Source organism: Corvus cornix, chromosome 1 (assembly GCF_000738735.6).
Source record: "Corvus cornix cornix isolate S_Up_H32 chromosome 1, ASM73873v5, whole genome shotgun sequence".
Lineage (NCBI taxonomy): Eukaryota > Metazoa > Chordata > Aves > Passeriformes > Corvidae > Corvus > Corvus cornix.
The window spans coordinates 85,332,462-85,357,035 of record NC_046332.1 but is presented as its reverse complement, the minus strand read 5'-3'; the positions used below and the strand labels follow the sequence as shown (position 1 = coordinate 85,357,035).

The window sequence follows — 24,574 nt, the reverse complement described above, 5'->3', positions numbered from 1 at the left end:
CCATCACGCACGCCCCCAAAGTCTCCAGATTCTCACATCCACATGGTCAGCAGCAAGAGGTAAGCTACCCTCCCTTTCTGACTTGCATTTCATGCTGTACTTGGCACAATCTGAAGAATAACTCCAAGCTGGCAGAGCCATATGAATATGAATCCTAGCTGGAATGGTTTTTCATACTTCTCTCACAGACCATCCAACAGCCCTTTGACAGAGTCTGGCCCCTGTTCACAAATGGGGTTGTGTCCATTGTTACCAGCATAACTGCACTTCTGTCTGGACATAATTGCTACAGAAATTTGTATGAAACAGACAATGGAGGTTGCTGCTTAAATGCTGGTTCAGTGTGACTCACCAGAGGAAACGTGCTGTTTTCATTTATCCTATTAAATCTTGCTCGTCAAAAGGGTGGCCTTTTTTCCAGCTCCAGTGTAACTGTTTCTCAGCCAGCTTCAGTAGGGCTGTTTTCTACTTTTGTTTCCCTCTTTTTCATAATGCGAGAAGACTATAGCACTTATTTTGACAGTCCTCTGGAATAAACAAAATAGGAGCTACATCCCTTTCTTTGGAAAACAGTAACACTCCTTGTTTAAGTAGTGCTCCTCAAGGATTAATGAAAATAGTTTTCATGCATTTCCTGGACCAAGTGAATTCCCCTCCCCTCCCCTCCTCTCCCCTCCCCTCCTCTCCTCTCCTCTCCTCTCCTCTCCTCTCCCCTCCCCTCCTCTCCTCTCCTCTCCTCTCCTCTTTACTGTTTGTCCACTTACTACATGAAATTAACCTGATACACACAGGTGAGTGAGTGTAAATACTTCTTTCTGTGAGGTGACAGGTAGGTAGCAGCATTGATCATGTGCTTGTTGGCTGAGACAACAAAAATACCCAGGACTCTTACCCTTCTGCTTGGTTTCTACAAGTCAAACTTGAAGCAGATTGTTAGAGCTATATGGAGCATTTTCACTGCTGTTCTTCAGTTCATGCCCTATAAATGGTAAGTAAATACAAATCCAACACTTCAGTAATTTCAGAATTCATTTGAAAAGATTATACTTGAACACACAGTGGTTACTTTTCACATAAACCCTACAAAAATTGTATGTACTTCAGCACTTAGGAACATTTTTCAAAAAACACATTTACATTTCAGTGAGAATGTTTCAGTGTCGAGTGTTGAGAGTGCTTCTCCTTTCTCTTTGATTATTTCAGATTTGTTAGTCAATACTGGAATTTCATTATTCTGTAAAGTATTGGACCAGTTTTTCAAATGAAATGCTGAATTGAAAGCTGTTTTTACTTCCTTCTGTAGCATCCTAGTTCTGGGACTATGTGTTTTTTAAATGTTGCATTAAGACTAGAAAAATTATTCTAGCCTCATCAATAATCCCACAGAACAAATAAATTATTGAAGTATTTCTTATATTAGTAAGTATGTAAGGATTTTTTAATGCTGCATAAATTATTACACATTTAGTCACATACTTTATAATCCTGCTGTTTTAATATGTGAACAGAAAAAGGGCAATATATGTAAGAAATATGCATGTTACATCTAAAAGTGTATCACAGCTAATGATACAGCATAATTACATATATTGCTGATCAGTAAGCCTCAAGAGGTTTTTGTTAATTTTAAACCCTTGGTTTTTTTCATAGTGGTGAATACTGAGACTGACTTACAAAACATCTATGTGATTCAGTATTCCCAGAGCAGGAAGCATTTGAAGAATGAATTCTCTGATATTTTTTAAAAATTGTTACTGTTAACCTAACTATACAATAAAACCTCTCATACCCAGGGTGGGACTGATCTCAGTTTCAGGTGGCTAAATCTAATCAAGACATTTAAGGGCCTTCAGTGTTAAATAAAAAAGAACCTCTTTTAAACCTCTTTTAAAGTTTTTACTTTTTTGCACAGCTATAGCATAGAAATCCTTTGCTCTCATGTAACCACTCTGTACCAATATGGACCTTGCCTCCAGATAGGCACAGGTCTCCAGCAGGACCTGTGTCATGTATGTGAGACCCAAGAAAACCCTGGATAACCCAGGGAGTCTCAAATCACATTGGCTACATATGTATGAGCAACTGAATCTAGCCCCAGACATTGACATTGTAATGAAATGCCCTAGAAATACCTTCTTCTGTCATATAAATAGAAACAAGACAACTAGAGCAAGGTTCAGTACCCAGAGAGTCCATGTCACTGACAAACATGATGCAGGACATAGGGGATGCCTGTGTCCACTGAAGTAAAAGTTGCAATGAACCATGTTATTCTGTGGCATCTCCTTTGCCTCAGAAAAGGCCTATTTAGTGCATTTGACTGAGACCAGCAAGAGAAGCTAGTGATTTGGGCACAGAAAAGGGTTTCAGTTGCAGCATTCCAGTTTCACAGGGTGGTCTTTGTTCCCAGATAACCAAGTTTAAGGCTCAGGCTTTTCTTGTAGACTAGCCCATGTGCCATGGAGACCAGCTCAGGTGCAAAAACCTTTCCTCACTATCATATAAGCGCCTTGTAACCCAAGTCACTGTGTGAATAGTACTTCCAGAACCGCACTTTTAGGCCTTTCTGTTATTCAATTACTTGTGGAATTATGGCCATGAGGTTGCAAACCTGTGTATTTAGCAAATTGCTTTAACCTCCCATGTGCAAAATGAAAACAATGCCATTTTCTTAACTCAGAAGCACTGTGAGAAACAGTACAACAAAAAGTGCGAGGAAATATGGTAACAAGGCTCTTCTAAGTAGCACAGATGAATCCTGCTTTTGTTACTTCTGGGTGCTAAAGAAGTTGATAGCATCACACATTTCTTTTATCAAGTTAACCACAGACTGCAATAAAAAGAGTAAGGTGAAATCTTAAAAAAGAAGTTAAATCTAGTATTATTTCTTTAGGCCTAAACAATTTGTGAACATAATAACATTCATTTCAAAAAAAAAAAAAAAAGGAAAGAAGTTATTTATATGGGGGATTGGTAGACAGCTATTTAGATGTAAATTATTTTCAGACTTGAGCTGCGTGGGTTTTGCTCTGTCATTCATTTAAACAGAAATATCCTACACTCTGAACAAATGCACTGTAAGTATCTTGAGACACACTTCAAACAATCTCACAGCACGTGCACCTCTTCCTCTAAAGTGCTTGGATAACATGGAAATTAATACCAAAGAAACACCTATATAAAATAGCAGTCCAGCTTCTTAGACAAGCTGAATTTTAAACCTTTATTGTGATGTAAATTTGAGTAACACTGTAAGTAGTTCTGAGAAATATTAGCCTTAGTGTATCAAAATTGTTTAAAAATGAACAGTCATTTTGCCTTTCATATTTCATCTATAATTCCCTCTAGAGCTGTTGCAAAGTTTCTGGTTAACGGTTCAGGGATCAAAATTAACTACTTACCTACTGAAATGTGGTCAAAAAGCTAAAGAATCTTTGGCTATTTTAGCAGGGGAGCAATTGTAAAGAAGCTATAGCAGTGTTACCTGTGTTGGAGGACAGTTTCACTGGAATAAGCCACAGGACAGGGAGACACAGTCTTGATCATGATCACACTACAACCAACCACATCATCCTCATCCGTCTCTGAAGTCAGACATGATCCATCTTAAATTAGGTATTTTCTCCTTTATACTGCTGGAAGCTGATTACAGGGTATCACCGACTGGGTATTTTCTTCCAGTGCCCACTCCAAATTCACTGAAGATCACTCAATCTTTTGGTCTGACAGTATGAAATTCTATTACTCACAATTCAAGGCAATGTATAAAGAGTGGGAAAAAAAACTAGATTGGCTAAAGGATTTCAATATGCATTAGAGTACCAAGGTGGGATGACTGTAAAAATATCTCACATGACCAGGTTAATTTGACACACAATTTCATAGATAACTAAGTTTCATTCAATAACTAATGGAGATCAATCTTTTTGACTTATCAATGACAAGCAAGGAGAGGGTTGCATGGGATGGTTTGACTGGGCACGTTGTGTGTGTGCTATCAAGCATCAGCCAGCAAGTCAGGGACAGAGCAAGCCCTTGAAAGGGGGAACACTGTCCCAGGCCACAGAGAGGTGTACGGTAGTTGTGATATTCGCCCCCGACAGACAGACACAGATATTCATGGGCCAAAATGGGAAGGAAATTACAGTTTTCCCCCTCCCCTCCGTTCATGAGTCCCATGAGTCTCAGGAACTTTGGAGAGGGTCCACTGAGGCAGACCTGCAGGATGTGAGCCAGCAGCATGCAGATGCCTGCTCCTCTCCCAAAGCATATCCCTGAAAGAGCAGGCTGTTGTATTCCCACCAGCACCACAAAACTCTTCCTGCCAGCACTGTTCCAGCACATGAGGAACCTGCTTCCTCTACCCTCCAGAGACTCCTTCAAAGGCTCTACCAGGTTCAGGACATGGAGGGCTCATTTATGTCCCCTTTTCCTTAATGTGGTGCTGGACAGGAGCCAGAGGCTCTGTCCACAGGGATACCCTGGGAAGCTAATTTTCCCTGCCCCCAAGAGCTTGGGATACAGTTCTGACTCACACCTAGGAAAAAGCTGTGTTTGTCCCACTACTACTCACACATAAGAAACTTAACTGTGGACCATAGATCAAACTAAGAAATTGTTTGTAGGTCAGGCTTTTATAGAAGTTTTTATTTTTTCCTTCAAACTCCACTGTCCCTCTATGGCCATTGTGCTTTCTTTACCTGCTGCAAGTCCAAGCAGGAACAGGAAGAGATCAGGGCACAACCTTCTGTCTTGTCCCTCCTCACATAGTCATATGAAGATTTCTGACATAGATATATGTATGTCCATATGATTAATTCCTCTTCCAAAGGAAATGGGCAGCCAATCAGAGGGCGTTCTGAGTTCATATGGGTATGATGTATTCAAAAATTAGCAAAAAAATAATCTCAAAGGAGTGCAAAAAGAGGTGGGGAAGATTATTAATGGAACTGGCAGCCTGTGCCCATGAAGGCAGGGGCTTCCTCTTCCTGGTAAATGGATGGCTGGTCCTGCCAGAAATCAAATATTATCATCTGCAGACGGGACAATTTCAAGTCTGATTCTTAAGGAATACTCTTTTTTAGTCTTCTTTTTTTTTCTTTCTTTTGCCCTGATAATTCTACTTTATTCAACTCTGCTGACCTTGGATTTTTTTTTTTGTTGCCATCAAGGATTTCCTATGACCATCAGACAAAGTGCTTTATTTAAGTACAAATAAATTAGCCCATTGCATTGCCTGTCTTGAAAAATCTGTTATCAATAAAAAGGTATTTAAGCAGACTAAGTGCTCTACCTTTGGTAATCAACTTCTTATTAGACTTTGTATCCACACTGCTTTTCTTTAAAATCTCTTTCAAGGGTTTATAAAATGATGGTTCAAAGTAAGACATCTCTACTTCCTTGAAAAACTGACTTTCTTCCACTCTTCTACTTGCTACTGGTCTCCAGGTATGAAAATACTCCTAAAATAAAAGATTCAGGAAAAAGAAATAGGAAGACCCACACATTGATTTTGCCAGCTTTGAAATTTCTTGTGTCAAATGTTTTCACAGTCTATGACAGAGGTTAGCAAAACTATCCAGTATTATATGCTTTGTCATGCAACCCAAAGTAATCTTTGCTGATAACCTTAAACAAGGTCATTTAAACTATCTTTTTCCAAAATTTAAAAGTAGTTTGGGAAAGTCTACCCTATTTTTTCTTTCTAAGGAGGTTTTGCAAGGATTATTCTCATAAAGCTTGGAAAATTATAAACTTCCCCATGAGCCTGAATTCTATCATTTTGTTCATCCTTTTGTTCATAAATGTAGCTTTGCAACTCTATCTTTAATTGTCATAGAACCAAAGACAGGTTTGGATGGGAAAGAACCTTAAGGACCATCTAGTTTCAACATCCCTGCCATGGCAGGGACATTTTCCACTAGGGCAGCTTGCTCAAAGGGCCCACCTCTCAAGCCTGCCCCTCTGGATGGCATCCCTCCCTTCCTGTGTGTCGATTGCACCACACAGCTTGGTCCTGTCAGCGAACTTGCTGAAGGTGCACTCAGTCCCACTGCCGATGTCACTGACAAAGAGGTTAAACAGAGCTGGTCCCAAAACCTACCCCTGAGGGCACCACTTGTCACTGGTCTCCACTTGGACATTGAACAGTTGACTGCAAGTCTTTAAATGTAAGCATCCTGCCAACTCCTTGTCCACCAAGCAGTCTATTATGTGGCTCAGTCTTTCCTTTTTGATGCCTCCCTTGCACACTCGATGTATTTTCTCTCCAAACTTCTGGGCATATGTTGCCAATACTTTTTAAATGGTCACAATCTGACAGGAACTATTCCGAGATGCAATTCAGTTGATTGTTAATAGTATCATCAGAATACTTTGTAATTATTCCTGTGAGAATACTTTTATAGATTACATGAAAGGATGATTGCAGAGGAAAATAATGGCTGTCTTGAGCACCTGTTATTTATCTGGAAAGCATTTTTTAATAAAGGAAAAGTTTCTGGCATACATTATGTAAATGTTGCATTGTTTCAAGTCCTTGCTCTTAGCTTCTCTTCTATCCAATTTTCTAAAATACTTGCCTTTGTTTTTGAGTGCCACTACATCTAGAAATGCAGAACTATAGCAATTTGGGACAACTAGCTCTACTGGAGAAAGCATGATCATGTGATCTGGGAACTTGTCATACACATACTATTTGTCTTGTTTCTTGCCATAAATTAAATAGAAATTAATTTCTTTCATATTTCAGTCTGGCATGTTGCAAGGGTTTCACCCCAGCTAGCAACCAAGTACCAGGCAGCTGCTGGCTCACTCCCCCACCAGCAGGATTAGGGAGAGAATTGGAAGGGTAAAAGCTAGAAAATTCACGAGTTGAGATAAAGACAGTTTAATAGGGAAAGCAAAAGCTACATACAGAATCAAAGCAAAACAAGGAATTAGTTCACTGCTTCCCATGGGCAGGCAGGTGTTCAGCCATCTCAGGAGAGCAGGGTCTCATCCCATGTAATGATTACTTGGGAAGACAAATGTCATCATTTTAAACACCCCCTGCTTCTTCCTTCTTCCCCCCAGTTTATATACTGGGAATGATATTGTATGGTATGGAATATCCCTTTGGCCAGTTTGGTCACCTGTCCATCTGTGTGTCTTCCCAATCTCCCATGCACCCCCAACGTCCTCACCAGCCTGGCAGTAAGAAAAGCAGAAAAGGCCTTGGCTCTGTGTAAGCTCTGTTCAGCAATAACAAAAACATCTCTTTGTTATCAACCCTGTGTTCAGCACAAATCCAAAACACAGCCCCACACCAGCCACTGTGAAAAAAGTTAACTCTACCCCAGCCAAAACCAGCGCACATATGAACGTGTACTTCCCTAGCACTATGTGAGTGTTGGGTGGCAAAATGAGTGAGCTAGTACAGAAAGTTTTCAAATATTTTTACTTACTCAAGCTGAGGCTAAAAAATGGAAATATATATTGCCCATTTTGTTCTTGCAACGTGATCTAATAACGCTTTTTCCCCCAAAGGCTCTAGAATAATGACATAATCCTAAAAGAACTCCATAGTCCTTCATCTCTATTACTGTCTGGCTAAGGAGTGAGGTCTTTAATGACACGTCAGTAGGAGGTTCCCTGCAATGTTCTCTGTTATTCTTCTATCTAGTTTCCTTTGGCTTAAAGCAAGCTCATCAATGACGGTCTCCTTCTGAACAGAGATATGTCTATTTCTGTCAAAATTTACCAGCTTTTCCTTACATAACTGATTGCATTCAGGTACTGGGATCCACTAGAATTAAAAATTATAAGGGATATATGATATTTCTCCTGATATGAAAGAATTGGCTTATATTCACTATTTCTACCCTGGAACATGTTATTACTGAATAAATCAGGTTTACTGCTGCCAGCAAAGAACTCAGCCTTCCTCAGGGCTAAATACAGTGCTCAGCAGAGCCTGACTTATCCTTAAAACATAGGGATTTTCCAGTTACAGGGAAATCTCCTTCAGTTTCTCCTGAAGATCTCACTGTAAACTGAACAAAGAATAAAATCATAGACTGTTTTGGGTTGGAAGGAACCAGATCTGTGTGTCTTTGTGTGTATGTGCTTGAATGGGGGGGAAGTTGACTAGGCCTGTCCTTAGGAAAATGGAACCCTGCTCTGGTCCAGGGCAATTCCTCTGACTCCTGCAAGAGTCCAGCTAAATACTAGTAAGTCCTGCAGCCTTGGAGAAATAGTATCCCTGTGTCCTAGTTTCGTCCAAGGGCAGGGTTAATTTTTTGCAGTGGCCATGAGAGGGTGGAGCCTGGAGCTGTGTGGGCACAGCCAAGTTATCTCACATATTCCATCCCATCTGATGTCATGGCCAGGGAGCAGGGCAAAGACGCTCTCTCTCACTTCTCAGAAGGAGGGCACAAGCAGTGGTGGGGTTATGATGGTCCTGACTGGAAGGTCTGTCCCCCATTGTTCTATCATAAACAGAGATGACTCCCTGACAAGTCTGATCCAGAACAGACCTTCCCCTACCTTTAAACAAAGATTAAATTCCTATCAGAAAGGAGAAAAACTCTTATTTAAATGAGTGAACTATGCCCACACTCTTTTTTCCACAGGGAGAGGGAAAGTGTGTTCAAGCTCCTCAAAATGTGCCACTGACTATTCTATTCTAACTTGTTTTATGAGCTTTTCAAATATGTGCATAGCTGGGTGACAGAATTTTCTGATGGCATTTATGTATACAGGGTAGTAAAGTCTAGGTCTAATTGCAAGAAATTGCTGGAAGACCTTGAGACCAAGTACCTAAGGGCCAGAAAAAAATGGCAGATAAAATTTAACCTGCCAAACTCACAATAATGTAGAAAGGACAGATTTATTCCCTGGACTTCACAAATAAAATTATGGAATCAGAGCAGACCATTACTCTGTGGAGGATTAATCCAAATCTTTATTTAAATATAGTATGAATTATCCAGTTCAATGGAACTGTTATCATCTGAGTCTGTGGATAATTATCCTCTGAAGTTTTTTATACTTGCTTTCTGGATATATCCGCTTTCAGCTCCAGGTCACCAGATATTTTTCCTTCTGTTTACCTGTGTTGCCAAATATTTCTTTCCCACTTAGCTATATGAGCAGTGACCAAGTAACTGGTTTGTAAGGCCCTTGCTGAGGGGATGATGAGACCTGAGCCCATTAGCCATGGGGTTCTGCCTCCTCTAGACACCATTTAGGGCCCTGCAATGGCCCCTTTGCCTGGCCACAGGAACGTGAGCTGCTCAAGTAGGAGCAGAGCAAAGAGCCACCTGAGCAGAGGCAGAGAGGAGAAGCAGGAGGGTGTGCAACTGCAAAGGGGCTTTGTCTGGTGGAGAAACCCCTGCTGCATTTTTTCCCTCAGACTCCACTGTCCCCCTATGCTCATTCTGCTTTCTGTGCCTGCTGCAAGCCCAGGCAGGAATCAGGAGAGATCATGGTACCCTGTGTCTTCTCTTTCCTCCTTCAGGCACACTGGGATTTCTCACACTCTCCAGTAGGTTGTCAATGGCCCAAACATAAGGAAACACATTCAGCACCAGCTTGTTCCCTGTATAATGGTTTGACAGACAGATGTAAGCTCTCCAGCAGCTGTGGGAAAAGAGAGTTCCTCTCCTCAGTATCTGCATGAAACTTTCCTCAAAATACAGTTTCCAATTCATGGATCCTTTGGTCAGTCCTTTCCAGAAACACTTCTGGGAGTTTTCCTTATTGTTCCCAGGCACTTTTTTTTCCCTGAAATTTGGATTTTATTTGGGTTCACTTTGTTGAAGTAATTCCTTGGGACCCAAGAAAACAGACAAAAAATTTTGCAAACAGACAGAAAAATTTGACAGATTCTGAGATATAGAATAAAAGCTGCTTTGCTGCTTTGCTATTTCCTATTGAAATTTATCCAAACTGGTAATAGCTGAACACATGAATCTGATAGTAGTACATACATCCTGGAATGAAGAGAAAATCACAAAACAGAAGTCTGGTCATGAATCACTTATTTAATATCTATGACATTTCCTTAATAGCAATTTAATGTTTTGACAGGTCTAGAATAAATGCATTAATGAATAGGAAAAACAAATGTGGGACCAAGATGATTCTGAATTGGCATGTACCTCATGATGGTTGTGATTTTGTTCCAGTTTCTATACAATCTGTAACATGAGGCATGATAATTCCTCCCCTATCTGAACTACGGCCTGAAAATCAGCCTGTAACCAAATCTAAATAGATCAATGACAAATATTCTTTTCTTTTGGGTCAAAACCAGTTTTACCAACAGTTCTGTGCCTGAAATCTCAAAATAAGGAGATATAAATAGAAAGTAATAAATTTGCCTTGAAACTCACAGAAACTTTTTTAAAGCAAGGTTTTCTTTTTCATTTTGAGTCATATATTTAATCTTTCTCAAAGAGTGGGGACAGCAATCAAACATCAGTTCTGTACAGCATTACACTTAGAGGAGCTAAAGATCCAAATCCAACTTGGCATCCCATGTCTGTTTCAGGGCCCTTATCGGTGACTTTCAGATGTATTAAAATGCTGGCCTTGGTTGAACTTGGCAGTGAAACAGCAGTTAAATACTTAGTCATTACGAAATGAATGTGATGAGGAACTGTAATCCAAGCAAATCATACAACGGAAACAAACAGAAGATAAAAAAGGTGAAAGATACAAGGAGTTTGTTTAATGATAATGGCTATGAATTGCTGATGTCCATCCAAAAGAGCGTATAGCAGTGCTGCAGAGTAGTTGGCAAGCCAGCAGAGGAAGATAAAAATAAATGAGACTTAAAATAGATAAATGTAAAGTAGCATATTTATGGAGAAAAAAATAATTGGCAGAGATAGAAAACTGGAAATTACTGTTTAGAAAAGCAGCAATGGAGAAAATCAAGCCCAGAGCTATAATAAATATATTAAAAAGGAGCTCACAGTGGATTGTCATTGCAATGTAAATAAGTGCCAATCTGTGCTGCAAATAATTGAAAAGAAGCCCTTCTAAAACAAAAGACGTAATCATAATTCTGCTCAGTCCTCTCCTACTGGAAGCTACTTGTAATAGTTTCATTTCATATCTATTAGACCCTTAAGTGTATCGTATAAACTAATAGCACTGTTGCTGTCTTTAAAAAGACAGGCTAGTGCCATATCTATGTATATATGGATGCATTTATATACTCAGTAAGATGACAGAAGAAAAAGGCAGTGTAACAGTTGCAAGCGCTTCTTTGGCAACATACACAGGTGCTTGTGACAGACCCATTTTGAGGGACAGTGATATTTCTTTGCTGCAAAAATTTCACCAGAACCACTGCACTAAATCCTTGTTTAACATAAAAACCTGCAGTAGACAGTCAATTAATTAGTGATGTTTAGGCTTTCTATCTAATAGCTCTGCTTCCCTGTCCTGATAAACTGAGTTGAGTCAGTCAGTCAAAGACAGAGTTAGGAGAACACCTTGATGTTCAGTTTCCCAGGTGTGATTAGAAGGCAAAGATATTCACAGTAAGCTCCCAAGACTTCATGCATTCCCTGTGGAACCTAAGATTGGGATGACAAGTTGCATAATCATGATGAGCAATCCTGCCAAAAGCATTTGTGAGACACACTCCAAAAAAATGTATCCATAGGTCAAAATATTATTTGACCTTGGATGCAAGATCAGTGTGAGTACAGAGGTTCACAAGTGAGGACCCAAGATGAGGCATGAAATACAAGGAACAGGCATTTTCTCCATTGCTGTTAATATATATAGATATTTCTGGCTGATTTATCTAGATCTTATCATATTGCTCTCCTGCTTGTTCTACCAAAAAAATCTATTCAATAAATGTAAAACAGATATGGAATAAATATTCTTCTAACAGCTACATGACTCTAAAATATGTTTCTGTAAAAGTATGAAATTTCACTGCAGTGCTAATGCAACCATTAGATAGCCATCTCGTGACTTCACCTCTAAGGTCACTTAATTTTCCAGAAGGCATTTATCATTTTCTATTAATATTTAATGCATAAATTTGTAGATTTTCCCCTCTCAGTTATGACATCTACAGTTTGAGCTTGTATTTCCCCCCCCCCACAGTTTTAACTCTCTTTTCCTTGCATTATTCTTTTAACATAATAGGTTTGCAATGACAAGCAGAAGGAGCATAGGAAAAATCTCTGTCAAGTGAGGGGTTTTGCTCTTTTTGTATTCTTCTGTGCTGTGAAGTATATCCATCTGAACACAAATGGTTGCGTCTCACCTTCCTTGCAAACATCTCCAGCAGTGTCTTAAAACACATAAGTAGGCAAAAGTGTAGCACTCATGGCATCAAGATGTCAAAGAGGCCAGCGAACTCATCTCAAAGGGAGGTGTAGGCAAGGATTTAACTGAGGTGCAGAGGTCTGACCGCAAGAGGACAAACAAAAGCACTTTTGTCCAAGGTCACAGTCAAGTACCTGAGCTCCAGAGACAGCAGGAGTTCAAATACATCTCAGCCATTTAGCGTGAGGATACTTCAGACTGTCTTTTCAAGATAGAGGCCTGCTCCACATTGTACCCTTGGTGGGGAGTCTCTGTTGATCTTGCTTTAAGCTCCAATTTTTATCTTGAGTGCCAATGACAATAGTTATTTTTATGAGCCTGGATCTTCCCAAGCATTTAAATGCCTGGGAAGATCCAGGCTCATAAAAATAACTATTGTCATCACCATTATTAGTGGATCTTTATTACTTCATTTTTACAGATCTTGTTTCCAAAACACCCTTCTAGGTTCATGAGATGTTTCTTTTCCTGTATTTGTTAGTGCTTGCTGTAGTTTTGACATCAAAGATGGGCTAATTGCAGAATGTCCACAGTGACAACACCTGCTAAGTCAGTCACCCACGTGTCTCTTTATAGTCAGTGGTATGAAATAGGGCCCTGATGGGGCAGGATTTATCTTCCTTGTTTATATGGCTACCTTAGAAGAAAAGGAGTGGCAGTTCAGAAGCATTCATTTCCCTCCACCGCCTGTAACAAGAGCCTAACAGGTAGTTTAGGTGGACACACACACACTAGGTCAGATGGATCTCACTTCACAATATGTTCCTGGTTACTTTGTACAAACATAAGCACAACACTGTGACTGATACTTTATAAACGTAGACTCAGAAAACAAACAAAAAAAATTAACAATTGATTGTTCTTCCTAGGACCATGTGCACTTAAGCTTTGCTCACAGGGCTCCATATGACTGAGTTGTGCTGCTTTGTGTAAGTGATGACATTTTCAGTGCCAGCAGAACATCCATATCAGATGAGAAATGATATGTTGCAAATATGTAATAACTCAAGACTTGTGATTGTGTGAACTTACCCTTTGTTAAACAGAACTTGCAGAACAGCTATATGTCAAGTACTAAAATTAGGACTTGCATTTTATTTCTGCTGTTTTCTTCCTCTATTTTGTGTCCTCCTTGCAAAAGCACAACCAATGTTTATTCCTTCCTAGAATGTATTTGATTTATTATTTTATCAGAGGCTGGTTTTTAATCTGTTTTCTTTTTGTCAAATGGTAATCCTTATGCTGGCCACAGTAGAATTGATGTGAGAAAACCCTAATCTGTTTGTGTAGGTTACAGAAAGCTTAAACATTATATTTAGCATTAATGATTTTATGAATGAAAAATATATCTCTCACCTCCAGAAAGAGTTATTTTCAAAAGGATATGAACATGTGAGAAAGAAAGACGTGCACCTTTCAGAATGAAGCTTTTTACTATATTTAAGAAAAATAGGCATTTTCTGTGTCAAATTTTGGGTTAAGGCATAGATGTTCCGCATTCTAGATCCATTATAAACTTTGGGTTATTATTTTCAAAATGCCATTCTCTTCTTCCAAATTTAAGTGTCTATCTGTTATTTCTGTTATGTGTAAGATGAATATTCCCCTTTGAAAATAACACTTGTAACAGTGAATGGAATTTTGAGTACAGTCATCTCAATTTTCATACCTTAAAATTTCTGACTGTATTTACAAAATACAGCAATATTGTGCTGTACCTTTGTCATTTCCTTTTTGAAACATAGAATAATGGAAATAATATTTTAGTAACATAGCAATTAACTCTTCATTGTAGCTAATTATACTGGAATCAGCTGTGTTTCTCATTGTATTCTGGCCTAACTCTGAATTTTTTAGTTTTTAAAACCAGTAATACCTATTCCCTTCTGCTACACAGAGGGGTCTGAGTCATCTGAGTAAATTATCATAAATTAACAAAGAAATAATAATTTATTTCTAGATATACCAAAGAAGAATTCTTTCCAAACATCTCCGGTACACTGGTCAGCTTTTCTAGTCAGTTTGTAAATCATGTTTGCCGTCTGAGAGGTGCTAGAGAGGCAACAGGGATGTATGAGTGGACATCCTGGTGAGATTAGATGTTTCTCCTCTTGTGCAAAAATTGCAAAGCCAAGATGTGTCATAGAATGTAGTTGCTTTAAATTTCTGTACTTTCAGAACTGTATGCTCCCCTAAGTGTGTATTACCAAGCATCTGGCCATTGAAATGTGTTTGGTGTGAATGTCAAAGAGATTAAGTGTATACACTTCCTAAGAAAAATTCTCTTCAGTGTTGCATGTAATTAAGATAATGCATAACCTTAGAAAGACACTAGCCCAGGATTTTCATAATCACAAACCATTTTTCTGATATCGACACAGACCCATTTGTATTATTCACTACTTCACTCATTTCCTTGAAATTGTAAAATTTTCTAGCAGATCCTGTCACTGTGTTTATTTACATAGTATGAAGCACTATCTTATCTCTTATCTCCACTGACAATATTTAATATTAATACTTAACTTCAGCCATCCAAGAACTAGTTGCCCTCTTTTTATAGTGCTCAGAGCCTTTTTGTAATCAGGGGAGCAAGCTGATGCCTGCAAGAAGTCTCCTTATTTAAGTTTGTGAGAAATTGCCCTCTGAATATGTCTCCACTGACTGTAGAAGGAGAAAAAGGCTGATTAAAACTATGTGGGATGCACTGACCACTGAATTTCAAGGGGATTTTGCAGAGAATAAAGTCCACTCTTAGGAGCTCACTGCAAATTCAGAGCCAGGCTTACTGGTGATTGAGAGAAAAGTCAGACACAGCAAGTTTTTCAATCACTAGAGTAACTTTGTTGATTTCCTACTGGTCACATCTATGATGAAGATACAGGCACAGTCAGCACCCCAGGACCACTCACATCAGTAGTCAGATGCTACACGTAGCATCCAAATTCACTTTGAAAAAGGAAAGGCCAGGAATGAAATATTCTACAATCCTGTGTTAAAGTTGTTCCTGAAGATTAACTTGAGGTATTTTGCAGCAGGCTGAGTTTGCACAAACTGGCTCGAACTGGAGGAAGGTGTCTGGACTCTCTTGGTTCGCTTAGGTCTGAAGCCTAGCTAAAGTCCTGTTTTGGGTTTGCCATCAGCTGTGTAACTAGTGGGTAGTCAGATCTCAAAACTGTGCTTGCTTGCAACTCTTACACATTGTGTTTCTGTTTCATGTATGCCTCTCTGAGCTTTCCCTTGCTGTGACCCTCTGCTTTATAACCAGTAATAGAAACCATGGGACTGTCATGTGCACTAAGCTATTTGTAGAAATACTTAAGCATGAAGCTTCATGCAATTACAGTGCTGGGCTTCAAGAAAGTTTCCAATCACATTTTTGAACTACTTTCCCATCCAGTAAGTCAGTTCTCAAGAAATTAAGATTCTTTTGTTTCTGCTACTGCAAGACCAATACAGTTCACATCAACAATTAATCTGTTGTTCTGAATTCCTTGCTCAAATGAGCCCAAGGGGTCTCCTCATTACCCGGAGTCCAGAGAAATTGCCTGTCCCCCAGAAGAGCACACTAAACAGAGCTCAGGTTTCACTACCGATGAACATTAGTTCTCCATCTAATATTTCTGTCACCACTTCAGGAAAGTTTTGTAATTTTTTAACCATTGTTGCTACGAGGAACAATTACTATAACAAAGATTACTAAACTAAGGAAGTGGTATTTGCTAGTGAAAACTGAACAGAAGATGAGTGCAGGTGAAGCAGGAAAAGCAGCTACTGGGGTCAAAAGACCCATTACTAGACTCAGAGAAAGAACTGGAAAGTTTTTAAGAGTTGACAAGAATGAAAAGCCAGTGGCCACTGCGAACTTCTTAATCCTTTGAACTGAAAGCAGCAGAATCTGTGGGAGGCTTGATGTACAGCAGGTACCTGAGAGCCCAAGCAAATCTGGTGAAGTTTTGTTTAAGAGTACTAAAAATCACTGCTTTCTTCTGCACAGTAAGTGTATGTATCCAGTGGAGCTTTTCTATTAGAGGACAGGCTGTCTTTGTCTCAGCTGCTGACTGCTGAACTGCTTGCTACCCAGATTTATCACTTTGGCAACAGTGTGCATTCTGAAGAGTTACCCAAGCATTGGTTATGTGCTCATGGTTCCCATTTTCCCTTCCCTCATTTAATTTACAAAACCACTAGAAATAACTTAGCTCAGCTGGATAAAGGTGATTTTTTCTGTCTTTTGGTAAGATATATGGGCCTGGTCTTTTAATAAAAGCCTCCATGACAAGCACTGGCAATGGCCCAAATGCAGTTTTGTGTTTAGCCCTTCAGTTCTCAGGATCTATTTTGCCATCCCCCAAAGCTTTTAAACCAGTGAGCCAAAGTCCATGAGTCATGGTTCAGGTATCTGCAGCTTGACTCTCTCCCAAGAAAGATTTACATCACAGAGAGAGATCACTGCACAAAGAATATATGGGATGTTGGGATCAGCAGAAATTTTAAGAATCATACAGCTCTCTTGACTCATTCTGTTAGACTTATTTGCAGAATTCTTTGATTAAAGAGATATTTTAAGTGGGGCAATCACAATAGGCAGACAATTTTCATATATTGTGGAGGTGGTTTTTGATAACTTGGAAACCATTTTAGGTACTCTGAGAAGCTTCAAACCTCTTGGAATGTACATACTTTGTGAGGTTTTTTTTTCTTAATAATTTTCCTACCTTTGTCATATGTCTGAATTAATAAACACACTTATTTCTTTCTGCTATATACCTGAGGTGCCACAGTCTATCTTTTAGCTTACAAGCCAGACTTCAAATTCGAAGAGGATTTGTTACTCTGGTCCCAGCCTATCACACTTCAAGTAGGCTGTTACCTGGGCTGCCAACTGCAATTAATTTTTTTTCCCTCAGAGTTCAGAATCTGAGGTTAAATGAACTATGAGCTGCATAGGCTGGAAGTCACTAAAAGTTGGCTTATGTTATGTTATGTTATGTTATGTCACGTCACATGGTTATGTTATGCTGTGTATGTTACAACACAAGTCAGATAACAGTTCTGCAAAGGCAATCTGTAGAGTTTTTCTGATCCATGAGAATAAATTGAAAATGAACAACAAAATTTCATCCCAGGAGCTAGTACATTAGCATCCTATGCAAAAATCCATTTTCTTACAAAATTAAAGTAGGTAAATTCATGGGAATCCATACAGTTTCTTGAGATGCAGTTGTGTAATTAGTAATTAAATTACATCTTGTCATCTTTCAAATACTTTATTTCATTATTCCAGTAAGACTGCATAATAGGAGGAAAATGCTAGTTTTAGCCTAGAATTTCTGTCCTAGAAATTCTGAAGGAAAATAGGAATGACACTATTTTGGCTGAGAATCTCTGGAAGTGTCTGATCTGGTCACCTTAAGTTCCCACACAAGACAGGGAGGAAAGCTTATAGCGCTCAGGGATGAACCTTTGAACTCAAGTGTGTGTCTCCATAACTGCTCTGGACATTTGTGCCTCTGAGTGTGCCGATTTCACTCCACTGGGTATCAAGGATCTCAGATGTCTATGTTACAATTACTACATAGCTAAGAGGGAAGAACCCTACAGTATACTGGCGCCCCATAGGTCAAACACCAGTGAGTTGTAACTCTGATAGTGTTTTCCTGCCCAGTTCTCCTGTGAGAAAATGTATCTTTGCCCACCAATTTTGGATACAGTTGGTTGGGAAAACCCCATGTATGCCAGGCTAATATCTATAAAAATTACTTTTTTCTTGTACTTATTACTTAAATTTTAGTCAGTTTTTAATTCTTCCTGACAAATGAGTCCAAGGAATAAGCTCAGAAACAAAGTAAGCAATGTTCCCAAAACAAGCTGCTATGAATAAGTAGCAAATAATACTCCACCATATTCTGCACATTTGGTTTTGGTGGCTCACTGTGTGAGTAATAACCTGCTGAGAATTATAAACATCTGTGACTCTTAAGACAGAAATATGAATTCTCTCGTGTCATATTGAGCAAAAAGGAGGAGGACAAAAATTTGATTTATTTTAATTTAGACTGGTTTATATTGTTATTGCCTATTTCGATTTTCTCTTGTATTTTTTGGAAGGAGAGAGAAATTTCACAGCTCAACCAAAGATGAAATGTTAATTCCTTTTTGCCCTCAGTGTTCCTTCATTTCTCCCTTGCTCTGGCCTTATGTACATTTTCATTGAAAAAATATTGCTACTGACCTTTTGGACTTCTCCTATTCAGGAAAAAGGAAATTGCAGGCCAGTACAATAATAGTTTGAAAGTATCGTATTTGCCAAAATCTCACCCAGTTCTGTGAGCTTGCAAGCAGTCAAAAGTTGCATTTAAAAAGCCAAGAATTCACTTCCACACAACATATGAAAAGCGGCTTCGGCTTCATATTCCTGGAGTTATTTGCAGAACTGGTGTTACCCCTGCCTGTCCCATGGCAGTGTGCTCAGCAAACAGCAGCCATGGGTGAGCTTTTCCCTCACGGGTGAATGTCAAGTACAGTGGCAAATAATCTCCATCTGACCATGTAACTGTCTCATCATTCTAAGTTTATGGTCAATGGACTCTCTCCAAAAACATTCACCTGAGTCATAAGAAAGACTCAGAGATCAGATTGCGTATCCCTGTGACTGTGGCTGAGCTGAGAGAGTTTCACTTTGTGCTCCATAAAACCTTTTCCAGTCCTACCACATGGAAGTATTTCACAGAATAAGAAGATGTCTGAGTTTGGAAGGTACTTGGATCTGGAGATCATCTAGTCCCATGCCCTGCCCAAGCAGATGCAATAGGTTTTCCCTAGTCCCTATCACAGACGGGGTAAATCTTTGCTTGGTGCATTGAAACATTGCAGGGCAACAAGAACAGAAAGAAGTAAAAATACAAAAACCCAACTCAAATCATGTAAATATGTAAAGCTTCAAGTTGAAGATATGGAACAAAATTTTCAAAGAGAGAGGTAGCACTGTCTTCATCTTTTGAAGTGTCTTTTGAAGGCCTGAAGAAACTTCTGTTTAGATAAATACCGGCTCTACAATCCAGAGGGAAATCATGGAATTGCAGAATAGGTAGGGTTGGAAGGGACCACAGTGGGTTATCCGGTTCAACCTCCCTGCTCAAGCAGGGTTGTTCTAAGCTGCTTTTAATGCAGCCCAGACACAGTTGGATTTCTGGGCTGCGAGTGCACAGTGACAGATCATGTTGAGCTTCTCATTAAGCAACACCTCCAACTCTTTCTCCTCAGGGCTGCTCTCAATCCCATCTCTGCTCAGCCTGTACTTGTGCTTAGGATTGTCCTCAGCCACATGCAGGACCTTGCGCTTGGCCTTGTTGAACTTCATGAGGTTTGCACACGCCCCCATCTCAAGCCTCTCGAGTGTAGTGCCTGTGTTACTCAGAAATCAGACCCGGTGATCTAATGATGCGCTGTGGCTTTAACTATTTATAAGTGAGACTGAGCTCTTGCTGATTTGGAGCCATTAATACTGTCAATGCTCCAGAATTTCCCTAAACTACAAAGACCGTCACTCACACCTTCTCTTATTCTCCCTTGCCTTTATGAGAAAAAAAATAAAATTGTTCCCCACATGTCTGAAAGAAAAAAACAATTCAGTGGGGAAAGGAAATAGTGAGTGAGAATATCCATACACCGCTAATTTCTCCCTTGATTGATTCAGAGATAAAATCCTGATTCTATATCCACTGGAATCTCTGACACCAGATAAAAGATTTTCAGCATTTTCATCATGCATGTATAACGTAAGATGTGTTACAACAAGGGTAATATTGACATTATTAGGGGGAAATTAAAAAAGAAAAGCTATTTGGGTTTTTTTCCCTCAAGGTTTGTTCTAAATTGTCTTCTTAGTTATGCTGTGGCTAATACTGATTAATTCCAATCAGATGTTTTGCTTCTGTTTTAAAGCACTGACATGAAAGCAAATGCAAAATTTGTATATTCAGTACATAACACATACACCTATGCAAATCTGGTCCACAGTGAGTTGCAAATGTTCATATTATATTTCTTAATATGCTTCTTGAACTTAAAAGTTATCTTTTGCTGTTTGTGAGAGATATGACCTATCCTGTCCTGGCATGACATCAAATATGTAAAAATTCACTAACAGAAATTATCTTTTGCCAACTGCAATAAGATTGACAGCCTGCTGTTTACACACGCACAAAAACCCCCAGTTTTTATTTAGCAGGGAGAACAATTAAAATAGTTGAAGTTATTGTGCTTCATTTTACTGTAGTGGAGTTGAATCTGAAATATTTAATAGAGTTTGCTAGAGTGGACTGCTTGAATGAATAATGTTTATTGTCATTCTTTGAATGAATGAGCAGTATTTGGATCAGATTTATCACCTAATACTGCAATACAAAAGTATATTCTCAGTAAATTTTTTACTTCCCAAAATAGAAATGCTACTAAAGATGCTTGAAAGGCAGTGAAAGATACATCTTCTCCTGTTGCACCTGTTCACCAGAAATCCCCCGTTCCAAGTTTTAATAAATTCTGCTTGCCTGGAACATCCACAAGAAGCATATTATTTGCTGAAATTCACCATCTAAGCGCATAATATTGAAGTGGTACATTTTCACAACATGATCAACTTTAGTGATAACAATCTAAACTGATAGCAGTCTATTCTTTTGACAGATGCTGAAAGAACACAATCAAGCTTCCAGGAAAGCCTCTCTTGACATTTTAGTAAAAGTAACAGGTATACTGGAAACCGCAGGTGGAGTTCTATGGACAGCTCATCTAGTCCAAAAAAGCTTGGAATAGAGAGCTCCCCAAAATTGTGATGATAATGGCAGGAGCCTTCAGAGACAAACTGTTTAAAATAATGCATGCTTCCTGTGACTGAAATTATGACTCAACAGAAAATCAAGGCCTTAATAAAACCAGCAGTAATAACAGACTCTGCATTTTTTTCCTATTCCTTATGATTGTTGTTGCTGTTGTTATTTATAATGGGTTTTCCAAAGAGGACTAGGCATCAAAAAGCCAAATGTGAAAAGCTGTTCCCAGAAGAGGATTTGCCTATCTGAGGGCACAGAGCAGTGAGGTTTCCAGGAGGAGCAGGCTCCTGCCTGCTGCCGGGCAGGCAGTGTGGTGGGGCTGGGGACCAAGCGAGCCTCGAGTGGAGCCAGCTGATATTCATGCAGTTCTTCTCATTCCCAGTGCTACCCAACACGGAACCAAATGGAAAGGAAGTCTGCTTTATTGCACAATGGCTACTGCACTGCTGCTGATGTCCCCAGCTCAGTAACACTTGGATGTTTAAGCTGAGCACAAAATCCTGAAAAGAACGGGTCCTTCCTGCAGGTAAGTTTTCCTTCAAGTGTCAACAAATTCAAAACCCCCAAGAATAATTCTTTCACCCCACAAGATTTTTCACGTCCCCTTGCTCTTGATCAAGCTGCTGAAGTTGCCAGTCAAACAAAGCTTGAGGCTGTTTTGCAATGCAGATCCTTAGTGGTGGAAATTAATGTCTTCTTGGGAAAAAGCATCAGTCTGAAATTTTGATTGCAATATTTATTCTTTCACCAACAAAACAGATGCTGTAAGCTGCATAAAATTGTGCCTTAATTGTTTAATATAAATCAGCTGTACAGGGATGTATAAAGGAGGCATCTGCTCTTTAACTTCTAATAGTCTTAGAAGGTGCTAACTGTCCTGTGAATGGGGAGAAGTGGTTCATTATGAATATCTGCAGCATAACCTAAATTTAAATGGGTAACAAAGGAATTCTGTATTTTCCAAAGATGAATATTATAGTAATATATTTTGTCTTTCACAGCTGGAAATACCTCAGAGGCATGCACTGGTGTTCTGATGCAGATTGGTCTGAAGAATTTTTTCCTGTTCTGTTTAAAACGTTAAACACAACCTTAAATAGTATTTCAACAACTTCTGGAGCTAACGAATCAGGCAGAAAAGCACTTCCCATAATACAACATTTTTTAATGGGAAATGAGGCAAAAACTCCCTATCAACATAAAATACATATTTTTTCTAATTAAGGAATCTACCTAAATCAGAGTTCGCACTCTCTAACACTTCAGCTTCCTTTGCCTCTTAATAGCTTTTATATGCTTCTACTACAGCTTAAAGAAGCAGTATAAGGTCCCTCTCCTTCCTCCAGTATGAAAGCCTTGTGCCAAAACACAGACCCAAACAGAAACTTCCTCAGTGTACATACATCAAGAGAGACAAAACAGTAAGTCCACTCCATTCACTTGTCCTGTGAAACGCCCAGAGATGCACAGTTCCCTTGTGACCTGCTTCCCTGTGACAGGGCTGCTTTATGGAGGTGACAAAGGTATGGTATTCATAGCACCATATACCTTGCCATAGTAAACAGCTGCATTATCTGAAAAGGCTGATTCAAAGCATGATGTGCCACACAGTTAATAATAGAAACTTTGTGAGACAAAACGAGGAGAGAGCAACCTATGACTGGCATATTCTCAGGAAGTTGTAGCACTCAATTGGCTCTTGGAGTAGAATAACATGATTTTGCTGTTTTGACACTGTGATGCTTGAGGATAGTAAAAATATTTGAGTTATGTCACTCTGGCATGAGATCTACCTGCCACCCCTTCTTATTGTCAACAGTAATTTTTTTTTTGTTTCCTCTAAGCAAGAGACAATTGAAATATTTCTATAATTATGTAATATTTTGGAACCTTCTTTGTATATAGAAGAAGACTGCACAAGGTTGGTTTGAGGATCTTAACATGGCCCAGATGATCCTAAATTACCCACTGATATTTTTATTTTCTTTAAATCTATATTATGGCTTCCCTTTCTATATTTCTTGGCTGAATGATTAAGGTCAACCACTTTTCAGCCCCAAAGGCTCAAAGCAATTTTTTTGCTATTGTGCAGTTAATGTCAGGGGTTTTTTTTTTTAGTTCATTGACTTTGTTTTTTGGATTTGGTTGCACTATTAACACTCCCCCTGCCACAGCAGACTAGACATGCTAAGTCTATGCACAAAATTTATTTCTTCTGTCTAGGAGATAAAAAAATAGTGAAGACATCCTTTCTGTTAGCTTCTATCCAGAACAGACTTCTCTGAGCAGGTGTTGATTGTGGGAATTTTTAATCCAGATTCAGAAATCTCAGCGACATCCTGTTTTCTGAAAGGTGATGTGAAGCATTTTCTCATGATAAGGACTTTAATATATTCCTTTAAGGAATCTCATATTTTGCAACTGAAATTAACAGATCCATTGGGGGAAAAAAAAAATACTTTCTTGGTTTTGCTGAAATTTCTTCATTTTTATTCCTCAATCCTATGAAAAGGCAGTATAACCACAAGATCCTTGCCTTGGATGGTCCCACTATTGTATACCTGCATTACAATGTCTTTCTCAGTTTTGACAATTTACAATGTCTTTCTCAGTTTTGACAAGTAGTTACAGCAAACACTACAGCAATATTGAGAACCAGCCAGCTGGGCTTTTTAAGTGCTCTTTAAAACACAAGAGATGTCCAAGCAGGGAGGCAGTCACTAGAAGACAGACATAGATAACCCAGAAAAGCATATGCCATTTTGCCTTTCTAATTTTTAGTTAAATTACAAAAATATTACTGTTTAGTTCAGGTGCGTTTAAGTTTGGTTTTTTCCCTAAGAGTATTTTTCTAGGAAGCCTTGCATAAGCATGTATCTTTTAAGGATATGAAACAGAAAAAGCAGGACTATGAAAACAAAAATCAAAGTGAGGCAGCTTAAAATTCACCAGTACTCAGTGTGACAGTCGCCAGCATATTTCTCACACTTCAAGATTATTGTCTTAGCATAAAACAGCTTATAGGGGGAAAAAAAAGGCATGTACATTAACTTTTACTGAAGTTAATGTGATGTTCTGTGGGACTGGTAGTTAAATGGACTGGTGCCTGTCGACTGTGCTATCACTTCAGTGTGTAAAACCAATTTGCTTGCAAGCAGTCCATGTGTCATTAGCATTATAAGTGCTACAAGAAAATAATTAGGTTCTAGTGCACTCTATAGCTACATCACTGGAGCAGAAATGATCAATAAAAGAGTCAATAGCAAATCATTTTGTCCCATTTTATTAATGCTGTTAAAATTCATGCACTTTCCAATCTGGTTTATGTGCACATCATGAGACATTTCATGTCACGCTACAACTTTCATCACAATGACACTGATCACACAGCTACACAGTAT

At 39.0% G+C, this 24,574-nt stretch overlaps 1 long non-coding RNA gene across 1 annotated transcript; it reads left to right on the top strand.

Annotated features, from left to right (window-relative positions):
- Positions 1-713: 713 nt before the first annotated feature.
- Positions 714-24,523, top strand: LOC109143903. Its single transcript, XR_002044307.3, has 4 exons — positions 714-791; positions 21,028-21,091; positions 21,556-21,699; positions 22,175-24,523. It is a non-coding gene; the product is annotated as an uncharacterized LOC109143903 (long non-coding RNA).
- Positions 24,524-24,574: the final 51 nt, after the last annotated feature.